The sequence below is a fragment of the Elgaria multicarinata genome, chromosome 18 (assembly GCF_023053635.1).
Source record: "Elgaria multicarinata webbii isolate HBS135686 ecotype San Diego chromosome 18, rElgMul1.1.pri, whole genome shotgun sequence".
NCBI classification, from domain to species: Eukaryota; Metazoa; Chordata; class Lepidosauria; order Squamata; family Anguidae; genus Elgaria; species Elgaria multicarinata.
This window is the reverse complement of record NC_086188.1, coordinates 10,878,544-10,899,994: the sequence shown is the minus strand read 5'-3', so window position 1 is coordinate 10,899,994 and position 21,451 is coordinate 10,878,544. Positions and strand designations below refer to the sequence as shown.

The window sequence follows — 21,451 nt, the reverse complement described above, 5'->3', positions numbered from 1 at the left end:
TGTAACACTCCCTAATAGGTGAGATGCTGCAGGCCCTTGATCATTTTAGTTCCCCCTTTTTGCACTTTTTCCAGCTCTACAATATCTTCTTCTTTGTTTTAGGTGTGGTGACCAGAACTGTCCAAAAAAGCCGGGGTGGTTGGTTGAGTCAGATCCTAAGTTCAGCAAAGGCTGCTGTAGCAACTAGTTTTGCTATAACAATAGTCTAAAACAGGGTTGCAGAAATTGGCCTCTCCCTCTGGATTGCATTTACAACACAAATGCAAACACCATAAAATATAACTAATTAAAACATTTAAAACTAATACATTATTAAAAGCAGCACATTATTAAAAGGCATCTTAAAATTCAACTGGGTAGGCCTGCCGCAAGAGATCAGTCTTCATAGCTTTCTTAAATTCCAGAAGACTGTTAAGTTGTCGAATCTCTCCCGGCAAGCCGTTCCACAATCTGGGAGCGGCAGAAGGAAAGGTCCTCTGGGTAATAGTTGTCAGCTTTGTTTTTATTGGCTGGAGTAAATTCTTCCTAGAGGACCTGAGTGTGCAGGGCAGATTGTACGGGAGAAGGCGATCCCGCAGCTAGCCTGGACCCAAACCATGTAGGGCTTTAAAGGTGATAACCAACCCTTTATACTTGCCCGGAAAGTAACTGGCAGCCAGTGAAGAGAGTTTAAAACTGGTGTAATGCGGTCACCCCTAGGTGTACCGGTGACCAGCCTGGCTACCATATTTTGAACTAGTTGAAGTTTCCGGACTAGGCACAAAGGTAGCCCTATGTAGTGCACATTGCAGAAGTTGAGCCTCGAAGTTACGAGCACGTGCACTACCATCTTTAGGTCTTCCAACTCTAGGAAGGGGCACAGCTGGCATATCAGCCGAAGCTGATAGTAGGCACTCCTAGCCGTCGCATCTATCTGGGCTGTCGTTTGGAGCGACGGATCCAGACGCACCCCCAGGCTGCAGACACAGTCTTTCAGGGGGAGTGCAACCCCATCCAGAACTAATTGACACACCTCCAAACCCAGGTTATGGCCTTTGACAGCGAGCACCTCCGTCTTGTCTGGATTCAGCTTCAGTTTGTTTTTCCTCATCCAGCCCATTACTGCCTCTAAGCATTCATTCAGATGCTGCCAGAAGAGTGGGAAGGATGGGCAGAGGGCAAGCCCGACGAGATAAATGGCCGCTGGAAAACCCGTGTTCCCTCCTGCCATGTGGATTTCCCGCCCCCAGCCCGCAGCAGTGAGTCCGCGGGATTTCACAAGGAAGGAACAGCAAACCGGCACCGTGAAGACCCCCCCCCAAAAGCAGAATAAATTATGGGAAATCATTAAAAAAACCCAAAGGTTATGCGTGAACAGGGAAATTGGCACACGGTTTCCTTGATTAGAATCTGCCGAGGGTGCCATTTTGGATGTGTCTAACCTTATCAGCCCTGGTTAGTGCCAACCGACGGCTTCTGTATTCATGGGTTGGACTTCGCCATATATTTAACTGGAGCATTTTTTTAAAATTAATTTTTTAAATAGCTGTCATCCTCAGGTTTTACTGCTGAACTAGATCAGGCATGCCTGGGGAATTGCATTGTTCGCCGGGAATTCAGAAGTTCTGGCCAAAACCTCAAAGTGCTGTTGATCGCACGGTTGCAATTGGCAGACCTGTTCCAAAAACAAAACTGTAGATTGCAGCTGGGATGAGGGATGGAGAGGGAGAGTTTAACCCTGTTCCTCTCCGACTGTTGTACTGATGGAAATACCTCTCCCTCCTAAAGAAGCGGCATTGGATAGGAATTGTCTCTTATTGCAGGGAAGGCTTCTCTCCGGGTGCAAATGGATTTCGGGGTGGGGTGGGGTTTGGGATTTTTGTCAGGACCATCTCAGCGTTGTGGGGAGAATAAAACTCGCCTTCCCTGTTCCTTGCAGTCTTGATGTTGCTCAGGTGCTCCCTCAGCTGTTGCTTAATTTATTAATTTATTTATTTATTACATTTCTATACCGCCCAATAGCCGGAGCTCTCTGGGTGGTTCACAAAAATTAAAACCATTCATAATATAAAACAAAATCCGTAAAATCCTATCCCCCCACCCCCGAGGCTGTTTTAATGGATTAAAAACAAACTTAATGGGTTACAAATAAACTAATAATGGATTAAAGAAAACTAATGATGGATTAAAATTATCCATTAATGGATGAAAAATAAACCAATACCTGATATTGTTTTCAAATAGGATCCCCGCTTTTTACAACAGTAATATAAGTGATTTTTTGGGGACTGCATAGAATAGCTTATCTTTCTCTTGTACTTAAGAACATAAGAAGAGCCCTGCTGGATCAGACCGAGGGTTCACTCTGTTCACACAGGGGCCAACCATGTGCAAAGCATTTGTGCTACTAGTGACCTATGGACCTTCCCCAAGACACCTGCTTTGTACCGAGCACTTAGAACGTGGCTTATTTAAGGCCAACAGTTATATGAACCCGCTACAAGGTCTTTGCTTACATATAAGAGCAACAAAGATAAGCGTAAGATGGAATCGCTCAGAGAATCAAAGATTAGTAGGCCTGAGAAAAGATTGGGATCTGCGGACCTTAGACTGAGTCAGAGTGAATTTTCGGAAGTGATTGTTTAGATAGCAGAGTAGTCTTTTGACTTCGAAAAAAGAGCTTTATGGGGGGAAAGTTGTGTTTAATTCATCTTTTTAAAGATATGTTGTCCGCACAGGGTACACAGACAGGATGCTTAAGGAGAAGTTGGGAATTCTTTGGGTTTCTCTGGAATGAGCTAAGAGGTCAGTAATGACGTTTGTGGGAAGGAGGCACTTAGATTTCGATTAAGGGGTTTAGGTGAAGCTAGAGCACCTTATAATAGCTAATCAGTAAATGAAGCATAATGGTAAACAAGGATGGTATTATATTTATGGCTGACATAGAGGTATAAAAGGATGTATTCACTGACGAGTGAAGCTCTACCTTCTATCTGGATTCTAAGAATACTTCTTGGTGTCTGGGTTTGATGAAATATTTCCCAGATATGTGGAGGCTACCAGGTTGCCTTAAGAACGTAAGAACATAAGAAGAGCCCTGCTGGATCAGATCAAGGGTCCATCTAGTCCAGCACTCGGTTCACACAATGGCCAACCAGCCATCGGCCAGGGATGAACAAGCAGGACATGGTGCAACAGCACCCTCCCACCCAGGTTCCCCAGCAACTGGTGCACACAGGCTTATTGCCTCAAATTCTGGAGATAGCACACAACCATCAGGGCTAGTAGCCATGGATAGCCTTTGCCTCCAGGAATTTATCCAACCCCCTTTTGAAGCCATCCAGATTGGTGGCCATCACAACATCTTGTGGTAGTGAGTTACATATGCCTTATCCAAGCTCTTGTTCATCAAGGTCCTAGGCAGAGGTTTCTTCCAGCTTTTTATAGAATTCTTATTATTTTACTTGAAGTCCTTCTAATGGAGATGTCGAGGATTGAACCCGGGACCTTGTGCGTAGAAAGCTCATGCTTAAACCACCTGGAACTGGAGGAGCCAGATGGCGATTCTGACATAACTCCACTGTGCTTAAAGGAGTTAGCTCAGGGATGGATTTTCCCCTTTACCCGATCCCCGTCGGTACTGGTAACCGAGTAACAAGACGTGTGTCGCCAGAGAATACAGGCACTGAACGTTGTCTTTTGAAGTCATCTTTAAAAAAACGCCTGCTCCAAGTTGAGCAAGATTTGGCAGCGGCCAGAGGAGGAGGGAGGGATTGAGGCAGGGAAGGCGGGCGCTGTGCCTTTTAGAAGCACTCGGTCTCAGAACCTGTAAGCTCTTGTAGTAATGTGATCAGATGTGACTAAAGAGGATACTGCAGTCTCAGAAAGAACTGTAAAATCTATATAACTCCAACCCAGGAAAAAGGCCAGTGTAAGCTGCTTCCACTCTGCTAAGAAAGGTACATATTTATCTCCCCTCCGATCCTGGTTTTGCAAATCTGTGTGCTTTTGCTCTCTGTGTGTCTTTTTTGAAATTATTATTATTATGCCATATTTTGGATCAGAATGAAAAGGAATGGAAGGCCGTTGTCATTTTTCTTGTTCCGCCTCTCTTCCCACTTTCACATGCTTTTATGAAGCAAATCTGCAGAGGTGGAGAACGGGTCTTATGTTTCGATGCATCCAATGTGCAACGGTGAAGCAAGATAACTGTGCTTAAAGCGGAAAACGTCACGGTTAGATAAGGTGGAACCCTGTACACAGAGGGATTTTGTTCAAGAAATAACAGAACAGCCAAATCCACGGTAGGGTAGCCGATACCTTAATTGTGTCAGCTGCTGAGTTGTGTTAATTCCTGGATTGCATTCTTATTCAGCAGCTCCTCTTCTAATCTTTCTCGCTCTGGACAGAAAAAGCAGGCAATGATTCCCTTGGCTGCTGTGGAACATGAGTTACGTGTCCACGACGCCTTGCGGGGACCTCAGGTTCTAACTTGTGATATTTATTTATTTATTTGCTTGTGTGAACAAAGCTCCTTTTTTAAAAAAGCCAATTTCCATTCTCTGGAGGCCTTTCATTGCCACATTTCTGTTTCAGGGCTTGCTTATTTTGGAAATAACTCTGCACTTTCTCCAGTTCAAACTGCTTTTGCCAGTTAAAACTTCACCTTGTTGTTGTTGTTTTAAAAAAGATGCAAGATGGCTTCAATGGCCCCATTAACCTGTTAGGTCTCAGTTAGATGATATTGCCGGTGCCAAATCGTATGTGAGCAATGGGGGCAGGCTTTTTTCAGGTCCCCCCGCCCCATTGCCATCTTAAAGGGTTCGGATTTTGGGCAGTTTTTAAGGGGGCAGATAATGCTGTCAGTCAGCACTCCCATCAACGGAGTGCCAGAGAACGGCTGGGATGTCCCACGGGCCCGTAAGATTTTGAGGATCCATTTGCAATCCGGCCTCTAACAGCTTGGCGCTACGAAGGAAGACTCTAAAATCAAGAACATCACGGAAAGATTTTTTTTTTAAAAAAAGCAACAAAACGAACATCTGGAAAAATACAGGAGAGCGAATGGTTGTTCTTTTGCTCCAATAGATATTTAACTGTTGCTTAGCACCACCTCGTGTAGTTTTAGGCAGTCGTCCCTAATTGCAATGCCCTTCACTTCAGCCAGCATGGCTGATGATGGGAATTGCAGTCCAGAACATCTGGAAGGCCACCATTTGAGGAAGATTGTTCTCATGCATGCATACCTAAGAGTGCTGGGCTCTGTTGTTTGGAGAATATGTCGGCTGAATTTGCATTGCTGTGTCTTGTAAATGATTGTTTACCTGTTGTCCCCTGCTTTCCAGTTTTATCAGTCGATGTTGTATGCTCTTCTGTATTTTATACCCCCACTTTGGGATTATTTTATAATAATAATAATAATAATAATAATAATAATAATAATAATAATTTATTTCTTACCCGCCTCTCCACTTGGATCGAGGCGGGGAGCAACAGTAAATATAAAACACATTAAAAACTGATTAAAACATAGCATACATGATTAAAACATCCTAAAAACATTCTAAAATTTCACTGGATAGGCCTGCCGGAATAGATCAGTCTTTATTGCTTTTTTAAATGCTAAAAGACTATCAAGTTGACAAGTCTCCTCCGGCAGGCCATTCCACAGTCTGGGAGCAGCAGAAGAGAAGGTCCTCTGGGTAATAGTTGTTAATCTAGTTTTTGCTAGCTGAAGTAGATTCTTCCCAGAGGATCTGATTGTACGGGAGAAGGCGATCCCGCAGGTAGCCTGGACCCAAACCATGTAGGGCTTTAAAGGTGATAACCAACACTTTATACTTCGCCTAGAAACTAATTGGCAGCCAGTGAAGAGATTTTAAAACTGGCCTATTTTATAATACGTTTCATGTGTTTTATTGAGTATTGCTATAGTAACTTTTTCTCAGTGGTGAAATTGTGTGTGTTCGTGCGTGCGTGCACGCACATATTTGGTTTTTGCAGGCTGGCCTAGCTTTATGGATGAAACTAAAACATTCAGTGGTTTGCAGAAGAAAAGGAACTCAGGGTTGTTAACCTCTGATCATAACTAGTGAGGATTTTTAATTTTCTTTTAAAAACAGTCCAGCTGCTCCCGATCATTTAGCTATGAAATAAAAATCCACACAAGGAATGTGGATGCAATTATACACTTGCCAGGTGAGCTAGGCATTTCTGTGCACCTGAGCACCACTTTTAAAACCTAGCTCTCCGTGAATGGCGGGGTTTGCTTTTTCTTTCTGATGACCATATCTTTGGAAACTCAGTTTCAGCTTTTGCAAAGCCGTGAGAACTGTTACAAGCTAAAGCAAGATTGCTCAACCTAAACTTGGGAGAACTAGTTTGAATCCCTTTTGAAGTCTTTGATTCACAATGTATCTTTGGGCAAATACATATCCTTTGGCCTCCCCCATCTCTAAAACTGGAATGTATACCACTGAAAGTATTATAGTCTATAGAGAAAGCAGATGTCTGTAAAAATGCATTGCATAAGCTCCTTTGCAGGGATTGATCATAGCTTCCTTTGGGGAAGGCCCATAACTTTGCATGCAGAAGTCCCAAAGTTCAATTCCTCTTGTCTCCAGGTCGAGCTGGAGAAGACCTCTGTTTGAAACCTAAAGAAACCATCTACAGCAGGTTTGGGCAGGAAGTAAGTCTCCAGATGTTTTGGACTCATGTCCCAGGATTCCTGACTATTGGCCACGCTGGCAGGGGCTTTTGAGAGTTGAAGTCCTAAACACTAGACATCTACCTTCTGCTCACCCCTGGTGTACAGTGTTGGGCTAGATGGACCTGACCCAGTACAAGGTAGCTTCTCATGTTCCTGTAGTATTGGCATCACGAGACCACATCACGCCAGTCCTTCTACAACTTCATTGGCTGCCAGTCCAGGTCCGGGCTTGATTCTAAGTGCTGGTACTATCATTCAAAGCCCTAAACGGTTTGGGGCCAGGTTCTTTGAAGGAATGCCTCCTCCCATATGTGCCTGTCTGGACCTTAAGATCATCCACAGGGGTCCTTCTCCGTGAGCCCCTGCCAAAGGAAGTGAGGCAGGTGGCTACTAGGAGGAGGGCTTTCTCTCCTGTGGCACCCTGGCTGTGGAATGAGCTCCCCAGAGAGGTTCGGCTGGCACCTACACTGTATTCCTTCCGTCACCAGCTGAAGACCTTTTTATTTTCTCAGAATTTTAACGCCTATTAACTTAAATTTAAACTTTGCTGTTTTAATGCCATATTTTAACCTATATCAATTTCCGCTGTGTGGTTTTACCCTGGTTGTGCTTTTTATATTGTATTTTGTATTTGTGTTTTCAGATTGCTGGTTGTTTTTATGCTCTTCTTGATTTTAATTTTTGTGAACCGCCCAGAGAGCTTCGGCTATTGGGCGGTATAGAAATGTAATAACTAACTAACTAACTAAATAAATCCGATTCTAAGGATGAATGCAAGCACCCCAATTGGTGGGGGAGGCAGTTATACTTGATGTGACAGCCCATAGCTCTGTGGTGGAGCACCTGCATTGCATGCAGAAGGTCACAGGTTCATTTCTCAGCAACTCCAGGTAGGTCTAAACCCCTGGAAAACCCACGGCAGTCAATTTAGATGATACTGATCTAGATCAAGGATGGCAAACACATGGCCCTCATGTTTTGAGGGACTGGAACTTCCATCATCCCTCTCCATTTGTTGTTCTCGCTGGGGCTTATGGGAGTTGCAATACATTGGCACCTACATGATATGCTTTTAGACGCCAGGTGAAGACCTTTTTATTCTCCCAACGTTTTAACCATCTATAAATACATTTTAACATGGTGTTTTAAATTTGTAATTTTGCATTGCTGCTGTTTTTTGTCTGGTTGAGCTTTTATATTGTATTTTATATGATGGTTTTAGACTGTTGTTTTATACTTTGAATGGTTTTAATTTTTGTGAACCGCCCAGAGAGCTCTGGCTATTGGGCAGTATAGAAATGTAATAAATAAATAAATTAATTAATTAAAGTACAGAAGAGGAATGCTGGATCAGCTCAAGGATCCTTCTAGTCCAGTTTTCTGTTCCCACAGTGGCCAGCCAGCTGCCCATGGGAAACCCACAAGCAGGATATGGGTGCAACAGCGGCCTCCCGCCCATGTTCCCCAACCACTGGTGTACATCTGGAGGGCCACTGGGCCAATGTCTAGCTCACTTTGAGCTTCCTGTGTTTCCATGAACAACAAAGGGCCAATTCGGATGTGACACATGAAATCCCTGACTGAATACCCTGATGGGTTTTCTCTTTTACTTCAAAGCAACTGTGTGTATGGAGCTGAAGTGTGGGTGTGCTAATTGGATCATGGAATCATCCGTAAGGTGGGATGTGACACACTGCTCTTCTTAGCTCGGGCTGGGTGGGCAGGAATGCAGGTACAATATGGGGACTTGTATTTATTTCGCTTTGGGGCTAATAGTAGCTTTGGGAGTGGGGGGTGATTTAGATCAGGAAAATGGCACTGCTTCCCTGATCAAATCAGCAGATCCTGACCCCCATGGCTGTTAGAAATGAAGGGAAAACTAGCAGCATCCATTCTGTTTTGGTACTCGTTTTGCATTTGCAATACATTTCTGTGTTTTCTTGGTAACTTTTGAAAGCCAGCTGTAATTAATGTTGAGTTGATTGCGTAGAGAATACTTAGAGTGGTAAATGAGATAGGGAAATGGGTTTGGTCTTTTGACTACTGTTCAAAGATTGTACCTTTTTTTTTTGGTATCACTTCTGGAGTGTGTGTGTGTGTACGTATGCGTGCACTTTTTAATTTAAGTGTCAGTTTTACAATGGCCTTCAGCTACATAGCAACTTGCTGAAAGAGCTAATTAATTTTGCAGTGCCTTTTTGAAAAATAAACCCGCTGTGTAATTGGGAAGCGTTATTACCCTCTGCTGTGGAGGACTCCGATTATTAGCGGTAACTTCTCCGCAATGAGATAAAGAGCATTGTCCCTGAGGCATTACAGTCTTCTTCGGTTACCATCAGTTCCACCAAGCAGAGGGAGAGCTCATTTTAGTGGCCAAATAGACTGGTCTACGTATTCCCGCCTTCCCTTGAATGCACTCTTTGGCCCAGGGAGAACAAATAGCATCCAGATTGGATTCTAAACTCTTGTGCAGGATCTGAACGCTGGCATCGTAATTTGGAATAAACTCTGATATTGGTTCCCCCTCTCCATTTTTAGGTGAGAAATGACATCACTATTGGATGTAGCACAGATCTTCCAGTCCTAGAGATACCTTAAAAGTAGATTGAAAAATACTGAGCCATCTGAAGCTATATTGGCACCTGACTCCGAAAATCCTAAAGCTACCCTTGTTTGTGCAATAATTAACTTAGCAAGCTGTAAGTTGGTCCATTTATCTTGGTGTCATCTACACTAAGATGGACAACTTCCCCATTGGCTGTGCTCACCAATTCAGTCCCTGGCACCTCCAGGTAGCTACTAAACTCCTGGAGCACCTCTACCAGCCAGTGTAGACAATATTGATCTAGATCAGGGATGGGAAACCCACAAGCTTGTCATGAATGCAATAGCACACTCCCACCCCAGTTCCCCAGCATCTGGAGGGCCACGTGTTGCCTACTCCCATGATCTACATGGACCAATGGTCTAACTCAATATGAGCTTCCAAAGAGCCAAATCAGACGTGACGCAGGAGATCCATGATGGAATATCCTCTGAGCCGCTGATCACACTCTTGGGAGATTTGGCTCCAGAAACACAGGCAGCTGTGTTGAGTTGTCTCTGTTCAAGCAGTTTTTGATTACTAGAGGAGCAGATCTTTTGGAAAGCTGATGGGTCCTAATTGTCCACTCTAGGCCAAGCCAGCCACCTCAAAATACTTTTCATTACAACAGGGCTAGCTGACGATGATATATATCATTGTTGGGGGAATCCATTTGCCTTCAGCTACTTTGAGTACTGCATCTAGGTTCAGAGGGAACAGAGAATCCTGAGGCGGTAGCAGACGATACACATAGTCCCTGCTAATCAAAAAGTCGTTGCGATTTGATCCTGCAAGCCTTGATGCCGCTACGCCACCGGGAGATGGTTTCCAAGTTCTCACCACCCAAAGTTAACTGTGGCTTTGGTGTTTGTTCTCAGCTGCTGTTGATCTAGACAAGGGATGGTGGTGGGCAATGTGGCATTAGGAACATAGTGTCCTCCGCTTCCTATTGGTCCATCAGGCCTGCTATTGTCTAAATCTGGCCGGCAGCAGTCTGGGTAAAAGATTTCCCCAAGTCCCCTGATCATTTTAACTGGAGATACAGGGGATTGAACCTGACATCCACCAAGTGAAGTATGTGCTGTACCACTGAGCTACCCCATTATATGCGATGAGTTGCTCAAAGGCACAAGCTGTGCACTTTATTTCTGGCCATACGTTTGCATCTGCGCCGAGAGATGGAAGGGCATCATGCTTCCCTTCCCACGCCACAGGAGTGATGGCGATTGCATTGGACAGGCGATGAGTTGCATCAGCACGATTTGGAATTATTTGGATCAAGCTTCGATCCAGAGAGGGTCCAGTTTCCAGACCCAGAGACCCATTGGTTTGCATTTGTTTCCAGCTGCTGTTTTGAGAACTGCTTATGAGACAAGAACCTGCATGGCTTGACTATTATCCTCAGTCTGTGCTAAACCTTTGTGCATGCCCAGAGGTCTCCAGAAACCTGTATTTTTGGACAACTGGGACCAAAACAATTAGGAGAATATCTGGGCAGTTCCGTTTCCTCTTTGCCTGTAGTGGGAGGCTATGGGTCTCACTCAGGGGTGGGAAACATGCAGGCCATATATGGCCTGCACATGGCCGCTTTTGACGCCCCCGTTATGCTGTCCTGCCTCCGCCGCTGTGGCAGCTGCAAGTAGGTTAGCCCCAGTGGGTTACTTATCAGCTAGTTTAGCCATGTGTCCTAGCCTCTTAACTGGAGAAGGAGTGTGTGCGTGTGTGTTTGGCCTTCTTTTTGATCCGAGCCCTTAAGAATGCAGAATAACTCTGCAGCCATCTGCTATTTTAAAGATGATTAAAAAGCTTCGCATTCTGTTATCGTTTTCAGTGGCTGTGAATGTTCTGATAAGATTATTTTGTAGCTGCCAACATGTAGCAAGCTCTGTGGGAAGGAGGTCTCTCTCTGTCTCTTTCTCTCTCTCCCTCCCTCCCTCTTTTTCTCTCTCTCTTTCTGTCTGTCTGTCTGTCTGTCTGTCTGTCTGTCTGTCTCTCTCTCTCTCTCTCTCTCACACACACACACACACTGTAAGCCTAGTGTTTTCCTGGACAAGTTTTGCAGCTGCCCAGAGCATCCACGCTTCCTCAGTATCACCCAACACCTGCAGCAGGCTGACCGTGTCATTCGCGGGCATCCCCACTGTACGTCTTCAGCGCATTGGTGGATCCCTAGCATGGGGCAGCCGTACCAGGATTGCCCGACCTTCTGCCATTGCTGTTCAATCAGCTAGTCACCAATTCAGCCACAACGAACACTGGGGCCCTTTCCCCACATCTGTGCAGAACTAATGACAGCGACTTTCAACATCCATTGAACTTCCCAGCAGCCTCTTCGTCTAGCTTTGCTGAGTCATACCCTACAGATTTTCTTGTCCTAATCCAGCATGGGTGATGGGTCTGCTCCTTTATAGGTTATTGAGTTTCCAGTTGTCCTCTGCTTCCCTGGTTGCAGTTTCTAGTGCCTGTTTCTTTTGTGATAGTCTACGACCTGTAAGGGTGGTGAAGGCACGTGTTCGGTTTGAATTTTAAGGCAATCTTGCTTAAATTCACACTTTAGAGCCAATACATGAACCGAAACTCAGTTATCCTTTGAAGTTCTCTGGATGTTGAAACGGAATTCTCCAGTTTATAAAAATATCCATTTTGGGTGGGCGGGCGGGGGGGGGGGGAGAATGCATACAAAAATGCAGATGTGAAAGTAATGTTCAGAGATACCCTAAATTGTGAAAACTGCATGCCAAAATTGGGTATATTAAGCAAAACTGCAGTGGGAGGGGGGAATGCAGGCATTAGGAGAAAGGCACATAAATTTGCAGACGAATTTATTTATTTATTTAAATCATTTGTATCCCACCCTATATCATTAAGATCTACAGATAAAAGCATACAGTATAAAACAATAAATATGCAGTTAAAAACAAATTAAACCATGAACCAAGTTAAAACAATATATAATTTAAAAGCAGTTTAAACAGTTAAAACAATGTGCCATCTTAGTGAATTTAACCATCAAAGGCTTTGTTAAAAAGCCATGTTTTTACTTGGTGTCGAAATGAAAGCTGTGCTGGTGCCAGTCGGGCCTCCAAGGAGAGGGCATTCTACAGTCTGGGTGCCACAACAGAGAAGGCCCTCTCCCTTGTCCCATCATAGCGTATGTGTTGAGTTGGTGGGATGTGGAGAAGGGCTCCTTCATCAGATCTCAAGCCTCGGGCAGGCATAAGGAGAGGCGCTCCCTCAAGTATCGAGGTCCCAAACCGTTTAGGGCTTTCAACGTCATTACCAACACCTTGAATTCCGACCGGAAGCGTATAGGCAGCCAGTGCAGTTCCTTTAAGACCGGTGTTATGTGGTCTCTGTTAGATGTACCCGCCAGCAGTCTAGCTGCTGCATTTTGCACTAGCTGCAACTTTCCACGCAAAGTTTCCAAACTCTCAAAGTTTATTTATTTATTTATTACATTTTTATACCGCCCAATAGCCGAAGCTCTCTGGGCGGTTCACAAAAATTAAAACCATCATAAAACAACCAACAGGTTAAAATAATAAAAGCACAAATACAAAATACAGTATAAAAAGCACAACCAGGATAAAAACCACGCAGCAAAATTGATATAAGATTAAAATACAGAGTTAAAACAGTAAAATTTAAGTTAAAATTAAGTGTTAAAATACTGAGTGAATAAAAAGGAGTTCGAGAGGAGCGGAACTTATGATTGGAAAAACAGGGAAGTGAGAGAAGTGGAAAGTGCAAAATTCATCCTGCCCAAGTGAGCGGGCGGTGGGAAAGCACAGGCAGCCGAAACATGTCAGTTTTAACTACTATTATGATAGCTCTGTAGTAGAGCCTATGTTTTGCACGCAGCGTGATAGCTCTGTAGTAGAGCCTACATTTTGCACGCAGCATGCTCCCTAAGGCAGCTTCATCTGTTCAATTTTGCAAAAAAATCAGCAAGAGAATGTACAAACTGAGAAAGGGACGGCCAGATAATGACATACTCTCCCCAGATGACAGTAGTGATATCAGTATGCAGAGTTTCTAGCTGTACAAGTGGAGGCTGGTGGCTTCAAACTTGGTGGGGCTGTGAATCCATTCTGGGTTTCAATCAGAACCAGTGAGAATTCTAAAGGAGCCATCCAATGTGCTGAACCTGTGTTGGGGGACAGTGTTCAGCACCATGGATAGTTCCTTTAGACATTGGGCTGGCACCTGACTGAAACCCAGAATGAATTCACAACCGCCACCAGCCTCATCTGATCTGTACCATATTCTCCAGTCCTGCACAACTTTTTGAAGGCACCGCAGACAGGACATACAATCATGGGAGATACCCATACCGTGGTGTAGTTTGGTGTAGTGGCTAAGTTGTTGGACTGGGAGTCGGGAGATCCAGGTTCTTGTCCCCACTCGGCCAAGGAAACCCACTGGGTGACTTTGGGCCAGCCACATATTCTCAGCCCAGCCCACCTCACAGGGTTGTTGTTGTGAGGATAACATGGAGAGGAGGATTATGTACGCTGCCTCGGATTCCTTGGAGGAAAAAAAGTGGGATATAAATGAAATAAACAAATAAATACAGTCACTCGCTCATTCACCTGCCCACCTTGTAATCTAGCATTCCCCAATATGGTGCTCTCCAAATGTGTCAGACTACAGCTCCCACGATCCCCAGCCAGCGGGGCCATTGGATGATGGGAGTTGTAGTACAAGACATCTGCAGGGTATCAGGCTGGAGAAGGCTGTTCTTAGGGATAGGCATATGAGTGATTTTTGAGAGGGCCGGGATGCTCTGAATGACGTCTTGCCCTCATCTCATGTCCGATTCCCACATGCATTTGCAATCATTGCTAGTTTTTCACAAACGGGAAAATTGTGCAAACTGAGCAGCGATGAATTGTGCAAATTTCAGCAAAACCGGGACTCAGAAAATATGCTGGGAAATTTCATCCTACAGAGGAAATATGTGCAAATTAGGAACTGGGAAATAGAACTGGGAATCGGGCATGCGAGAAATGTGAGCACGTGTGCAGCGATGTGCAAATATTTTCAGCAGACACGTGTTTGCACTCGAGTTCGGAGCTTGGGTTTGGTGCATGTACCATGTACTCTCCCACACTAGAGGCATTCAAGAGGCAGCTGGACAACCATCTGTCAAGTATGCTGTAGGGTGGATTCCTCCGTTGAGCAGGGGGTTGAACTCGATGGCCTTTTAGGCCCCTTCCAACTCTACAATTCTATGATTCTATGATATGTTTTGCGAGCGACAACGAACTTCTCAGACATCCCTAGCTGTTCTACTGTGATGTAAGCCAGCAATGCCCTTTGACCATTTCCATGGGCCGTACAGAGACTCTTTTGTGCAAGAGAATAAATGGACACAAATCGGACAGTTAAAAATGGTAACTCTCAGAAACCAGTGAAGGAGCTTTTCAGTCTGCTGGGAGATTCTGTAACAACCTTGAAAAGATTGCTCATTTTTCAGCAATGAGAACAAAAACGTTCAATAGGAAACCACAGTATGAAGCTCCTGAGTCTGAATTCATTTGCAAATGAATGTCCAAGTAGGATTGGACATTAGACACAGAGGGGGAGCTCCTTACAGAAAGTAACTGACATTGCACAAGTGGTTTTATGTACACCAGAGGTGGGCAGAAAGTAAATTGGAATCCACGCGGGGTGATTGGGAAGCAAACTCTGTAAAGCACAACTATTAATTGACCAGGTCTCTCTCCAGCTCTGCCAGAAAGTTTTGAGAGGTTTTGTTAGAGCACCCAACCTGGTTCTGTCCACATGTGTTGGACTATTAATCCCATCATCCAAGGACTGTGCCAGTTGGCAGTCCTGGGAGTTATGGTCCTGTTGAACACATCTAGAGGTTTGGGAAGGTTGTATTAGAGAAGCCCTGCTCTTTAGTAACTCAGATGCAAGTTTCAATGTACAATCTTGTGGGGTTTTATGTACCTCTCGTAGGTAATTGACTCAAGTGTTTTGATGTCTCCTGCCACTATTTTTGCACCTGGCTCTGGTTAATGGACCCCTGGGTTCTGATGGGGGGAAACAATGAAGCAGATTGCATTTCCAGTATATATTCATTTTTCTATACCAGTTCAACCCCAATGAACTGGAAGAGCAAAATAGTGGAACTGGTAGGGTGATCTTGAGTTCGAACTGTAGATGGAGAAAAACTCCCAGTGGATGCAGTCGAACACTGGTGTGTATATTCAGAGTCAGTGAGGATGGCAAAGAAGTGTTCTATTAATGGGTGGCTTCGATTATCCCCACGTTGCCTGGATAAATCCATGTTCCAGTCATGGTAAAGAGGTTAAATTTCTCAGTGCACTAAATGACTGTGCCCTAGAATAGTTGGTGTCAACCAGGACCTAGTATGAGATGTGAGTGATGTTGAACCAGTTGAAAAAAGTGACCACAATGTCATCTGATTTAATATATATTTACAGTGGTGGCCAAAATTGTGGACCCTTTTTGAAATGTTCATTTTTTGCAACTTTGCACGTTTAAAGAAAATGTTCTGTTTCACGAAATTCAAATTTTAATATATCAATTGAAAGAGAATTTAATGCTGAATTCAAACAAAAAACAGAATGCAAGTATCTGCAGTACAAAAAAAGTTATGCTTACTTTAGTCTAAAAACAAACACAGGTGTGATTGAGTGAAGAAGTGGATTGGAATTGCAAACCCTACTGGCCAATCGCAGTCCTTGTTCCAGGGTCACATGGCAGTAGCTGCAATACATCATGTTTCAAGTTGGAGAAAGTCAGTTTTGCTGTTTGTTCCGTAAGTGAAGCGCAATTGGAGATTGTGTGAATATTTGAAGTACCCTATTTCTTCAATTCTAAGATGCACTTCCCCCCCATATAAACATCTCTAAAAATGGGGTGCGTCTTAGAATCGCGGGTGTGTCTTAGGGTTTTTTCTTTCCTGTTGGTGGTACTGAAATTAGTGTGCGTCTTACAATCGATGATGTCAATCCAGACAAGACGGAGGTACTGTTAGCGGGTGGTTCATTTGTCCGGCGAGGTGATGTTTGCCCTGTCCTGGACGGGGTTGCACTCTCCCTAAAGGATCGGGTCCGTAGTTTGGGGGTGCTCTTCGATCCAGAACTGTCACTTGAGGCACAGGTGAACTCAGTGGCAAAGAGCACCTTTTATCAGCTTAGGCTGATATACCAACTACGCCCTTATCTGGACAGTGATAGCCTAGCTACAGTTATCCATGCTCTGATAACCTCTCGTTTGGATTACTGCAATGTGTTATACGTGGGTCTGCCTTTGAAAACGGTCCGGAAGCTTCAGCTGGTACAAAACAGGGCAGCCCGTTTACTAACAGGGACTGGCTGGCGAGATCACATTACGCCAGTCCTTTTACAACTTCATTGGCTGCCAGTCCAGGTCCGGGCCCGATTCAAAGTGCTGGTATTGACATTTAAAGCCCTAAACAGTTTGGGGCCAGGTTATTTGAAGGAACGCCTCCTCCCATATGTACCTGCCCGGACCTTAAGATCATCTACAGGGGCCCTTCTCCGTGAGCCCCTGCCAAAGGAAGTGAGGCAGGTGGCTACTAGGAGGAGGGCTTTCTCCGCTGTGGCACCCCGGTTGTGGAATGAGCTCCCTAGAGAGGTCTGCCTGGCGCCTACACTGTACTCCTTTCGTCGCCAGCTGAAGACCTTTTTATTCACTCAGTATTTTAACACTTAATTTTAACTTAAATTTAAATTATACTGTTTTAACTCTGTATTTTAACCTTATATCAATTTTGCTGCATGGTTTTATCCTGGTTGTGCTTTTTATGCTGTATTTTGTAATTGTGCTTTTAACCTGTTGGTTGTTTTATTGTGGTTTTAATTTTTGTGAACCGCCCAGAGAGCTTCGGCTATTGGGCGGTATAAAAATGTAATAAATAAATAAATAAATAAATAAATGTCTTACAATCGAAGAAATATGGTATTTCTCAAATTAAAAGTTTTGTTGGACAAATGGTAGTTGGCCATTAATGACCGTGCAGCTGATATGCATCAGTTGTATATTGTAAATAAATAAGGTTGTTTGTTACTATTCATCACTGGATGTATTTTGTGCAGTGTGTACTTTGGGCACTTTGTATATATTGAATCATTCACACTACTGCCTTCTTCTTTTTGAATGCCCAGTATATATTGGCAGTTACTAGAGCAATTATGTCAATAAGAGAAATAAGTAGGTATTTAAAAATGATTAATACGTGAGTCTGCTGCTGTATATCAGGAGGCAAACTCAAGAAGAGGTCAGGGTTCGAAGAGGGCAATGGGGGTGAAAGTTAATGAGTAAAGGTCAACTATAAAACGTAAGTTAATATTGATTTAGTGCTGTGCGCTCAGTGGACATTGTTCATAGTTGCTTCAGCTGTGTGGTTAATGAATGATATGAACGTGATTAGACTAGTAATACAGACTAGTAGGGTTGTTATTTTTACGGGGGCCGGGATTCATTTGGGACCTGAGAGAGCAGGTTTTAGAGTTGTTGGAATGGGGAAGGCAAGTAGAAATGGTACAAATACGATTGAGGCTTGGCTTAGTAGGTGGTGCATGTAGTTTTACTTTGCACATGCCTTTGTGTCGCCCCTTTTTTGTCACTTCCCATGTGAAATTATTTGTGCATCCTGAACGCAGGAGGAATGGCTTGGGGTGGGATGGGGTGGGGTGGGGGAGGAGCTGTCCCCCACCATCTGCAGCCTGAGGCCGCTGCCTTATTTTGTTTAATGGTAGGGCTGGCCCTGGGTGCAGGTCACACCCACTCCAGTTGGATCTTGTTTTTCGTTTGTACTCTGGTCTGGGATACGTGGCCCTATTTCTAACATTCCTCTGCCTGCCCTTCTCCTTCCTGTACCTGGAGCCTGATTCAGGCATTATTAAAAGTGGCAAAAATCACCAGGCCAGTAGGAATGGGACCGTGCCAAGCAATCCCATCTCCCAACGTCATGTCATATCATAGTGCCGGGCATAAGCATCCATGCATACAATGCAAATGCCTGCCTCAGGGAGGCCTTTGCACGGACAGCTGCACACGATTCGGAACCCGTCTCCATGTGTTTTTCTTCCATATATTTATCTTCTAGCGACTTTGCAAAAACTCAGTGGTCAAGCACCTGTTTTGCATGCAGAAGGTCCCAAATTTAGTCCTCTGCATCTCCAGGTATGACGAAGGTGAAAGAAGAAAGTGCAAAAGCTGGGTTGCAGTTAAACCTAAAAAAAAACCAAGATTATGGCAACCAGCTTGATTGATAACTGGCAAATAGAGGGAGAAAACGTGGAGGCAGTGACAGACTTTGTATTTCTGGGCGCAAAGATTACTGCAGACGCTGACTGCAGCCAGGAAATCAGAAGACGTTTACTTCTTGGGAGGAGAGCAATGACAAATCTTGATAAAATAGTTAAGAGCAGAGACACCACACTGACAACAAAGGTCCGCATAGTTACAGCAATGGTATTCCCCGTAGTAACCTATGGCTGCGAGAGCTGGACCATAAGGAAAGCTGAGCGAAGGAAGATAGATGCTTTTGAACTGTGGTGTTGGAGGAAAATTCTGAGAGTGCCTTGGACTGCAAGAAGATCCAACCAGTCCACACTCCAGGAAATCAAGCCAGACTGCTCACTTGAGGGAATGGTATTAAAGGCAAAACGGAAGTACTTTGGCCACGTAATGAGAAGACAGGACACCCTGGAGAAAAGGCTGATGCTAGGGAAAGTGGAAGGCAAAAGGAAGAGGGGCCGACCAAGGGCAAGATGGATGGATGATATTCTGGAGGTGACAGACTTGACCTTGGGGGAGATAGGGGTGGTGACGGCCGACAGAAAGCTCTGGCGTGGGCTGGTCCATGAAGTCATGAAGAGTCGGAAGCGACTGAATGAATAAACAACAATCTCCAGGTGAGGCAGGACAAACTCCTGCCTGAAACCCTGGAGAGCCGTTGCTGCCAGTCAGCGTCAGCAATACTGGACTAGATGGACCAACGGTCCAACTCAGTATGAAACCGCTTCCTATGTTCCAAGCGACACAGAATTCCTCGACTATCATCCGGCATCTGTCTTGGACCGCATCACGTGCTTCTGACCCTCCTGTCTTTGCTTACCTGCCTGCCCAGGAACCTGACCATTGACCTGAAAAATGTGCACAAAAAATGTGTGCACGGATACACTTTGATCGATGGGAGGAGAATGTGTACATTTCCAAGATGTCCACGATCAATGCGTACGTGCAGAAAATGCGTGCAAAAATACAGACAGATTTTCATGCAAAAAAAAGAGACAATTGAACTCGCGACCTGATATGGACTCAAGTCGCAACAAGCTTCGGGGTGGAATTTGGAGAACTCCAGCAAACTGGAGGTTTGCTGATTCACACAACCCTACATCGGAGCATCACTTTTCACCCTCCTGGTATTAACAAAATGTTGGTATTAACATTTAAAGCCTTTAACAGCTTGGGGCCAGGCTATCTGAAGGAACACCTCCTCCCATATGCACCTGCCCGGACCCTAAGGTCATCCTCAGGGGTCCTTCTCCGTGATCCCGTGCGAAAGGAAGTGAGGCAGGTGGCTACCAGGAGCAGGGCCTTCTCTGCTGTAGCACCCCGGCTGTGGAATGAGCTCCCTAAGGAGGTTTGCCTGGCTCCTACACTATATTCTTTCAGACGTCAGGTGAAGACCTTTTTATTCTCTCAGCATTTTAACAGTCTATACATTTAATTTTAACTTGGCTGTTTTAAATTTGCATTTTGAATTTGTATTTCTGCACCGCTGCTGATTTTATCCTGGTGGTGCTTTCATATTGTATTTTATATCATGGTTTTATGCTGTTTGTTTTATACTTTGAATGGTTTTAATTTTTGAGAACCACCCAGAGAGTTTCGGCTGTTGGGAGGTATACAAATGCAATAAATAAATAAATAAACAACCTACCATGGCTAGAAAGCTCTTGTCTATTGGGCGCTTGGTAAGACGGCGCAAACCCAATTATGGAAAAGAAATCCCTCTCCTCCTCCTCCTCCTCCTCGCCATTGGTCGTAGAGCCAGCGTTGCAACAACAAGGCCTTCCCCGCATGCTCCACCCTGCCCCACGCACCCTTGGGAAGGTGGGGAAGGAAGGTGCCAGCTCGGTGTCGTTGCCCTCGTGGGCACCAGCTGCCGGCGCTTCTACCAAAAACAACAACAGGTTAATCAAGAAGCAGAAAACAGCGAGAGAAATACCCAGGGAAAAGAGCATGGGGTTGTGCAAGAGACACCTTGCCAACTTGCGGGGGCAGGAGAGGAAATATCTCTGTGTGTGCACATGACGGGATCTTCTTTTTCTGTTCGCTCCATCACCTGGAAGGAGGCGAATGGACATCAAGTCCAACTTGCAGCAGTGAGAAAGAACATAGGAAGCTGTTTTCTTGATATCAAGTTGGACGGCTTCTTACTCATCACACCCCAAATGAGGACAAAAGAGGGCACTGATTTGCATCGCATTTGCATGTGCTAATTAATATGTATACCTGAAAATTAATGGTGATAAAGAAATATGGTACCTCTCGCCATAACTGTGACCAGGTAACCCGTATTCCTGCTCAGTCTGCTATCCAGGTACAGGTATATAAATGTTGATGGGAAACGTTGAGTCTCTTCCTTCCAATTTATTATTTTATTTTATTTTTACATTTAAATTGGACTGGGTAGCTTTTCAAACAGAGGACTGTCCTCTATAAAACAGGACATGTGGCCGCCCTAATACTGGCTCAGGCCGTGAGTCCATCTAGCCCGCTGTTGTAGAAACTGACCATACAGACACATTTTTTTTCCTATTTGCAATTATAACGAAAAGAAAAAGGAGAAAGGGGGAGAATGCAAAAACAAATAAACAAACTAGCAACAGAAAAAAGAAATCAAGAAAAGAACAGGCCAAAAGAAGCGTATCCATTCTCAATAGTGGTTGGTAACACTATTAATAAAAAGGATTGAATACGTTTGTCAATTTCGCAGGGATGCTTACTTTGATATACAGACTGCTTATATTCATGTACCAATTTGAAATAGAAGTGCTTCCTTGTTTTAACTAAAACAACGACGACTCAATAGCCAGAGTGGGACTCCAGCAGGCAGGGCAGATAGAGGGCCTTTCACCGTTCTCTCCCCCACACCCCCCGGTGTG

The 21,451-nt window shown here is 44.4% G+C and overlaps 1 protein-coding gene across 4 annotated transcripts in view; it reads left to right on the top strand.

Annotated features, from left to right (window-relative positions):
- The window catches only part of COMT (catechol-O-methyltransferase), a 52,562-nt gene that overhangs the window by 4,983 nt on the left and 26,128 nt on the right, over window positions 1-21,451 (top strand). The window contains exon 1 of one of the 4 annotated variants that reach the window (XM_063144409.1): window positions 3,587-3,938. The exons of 2 other annotated variants lie outside the window; for them this stretch is intronic. The gene's annotated coding sequence lies outside the window, so the exon portion shown is untranslated. Of the gene's footprint in view, window positions 1-3,586; window positions 3,939-4,260; window positions 4,284-21,451 lie in introns of those variants that run through there. One more of the 4 variants, XM_063144414.1, reaches the window with a different exon arrangement.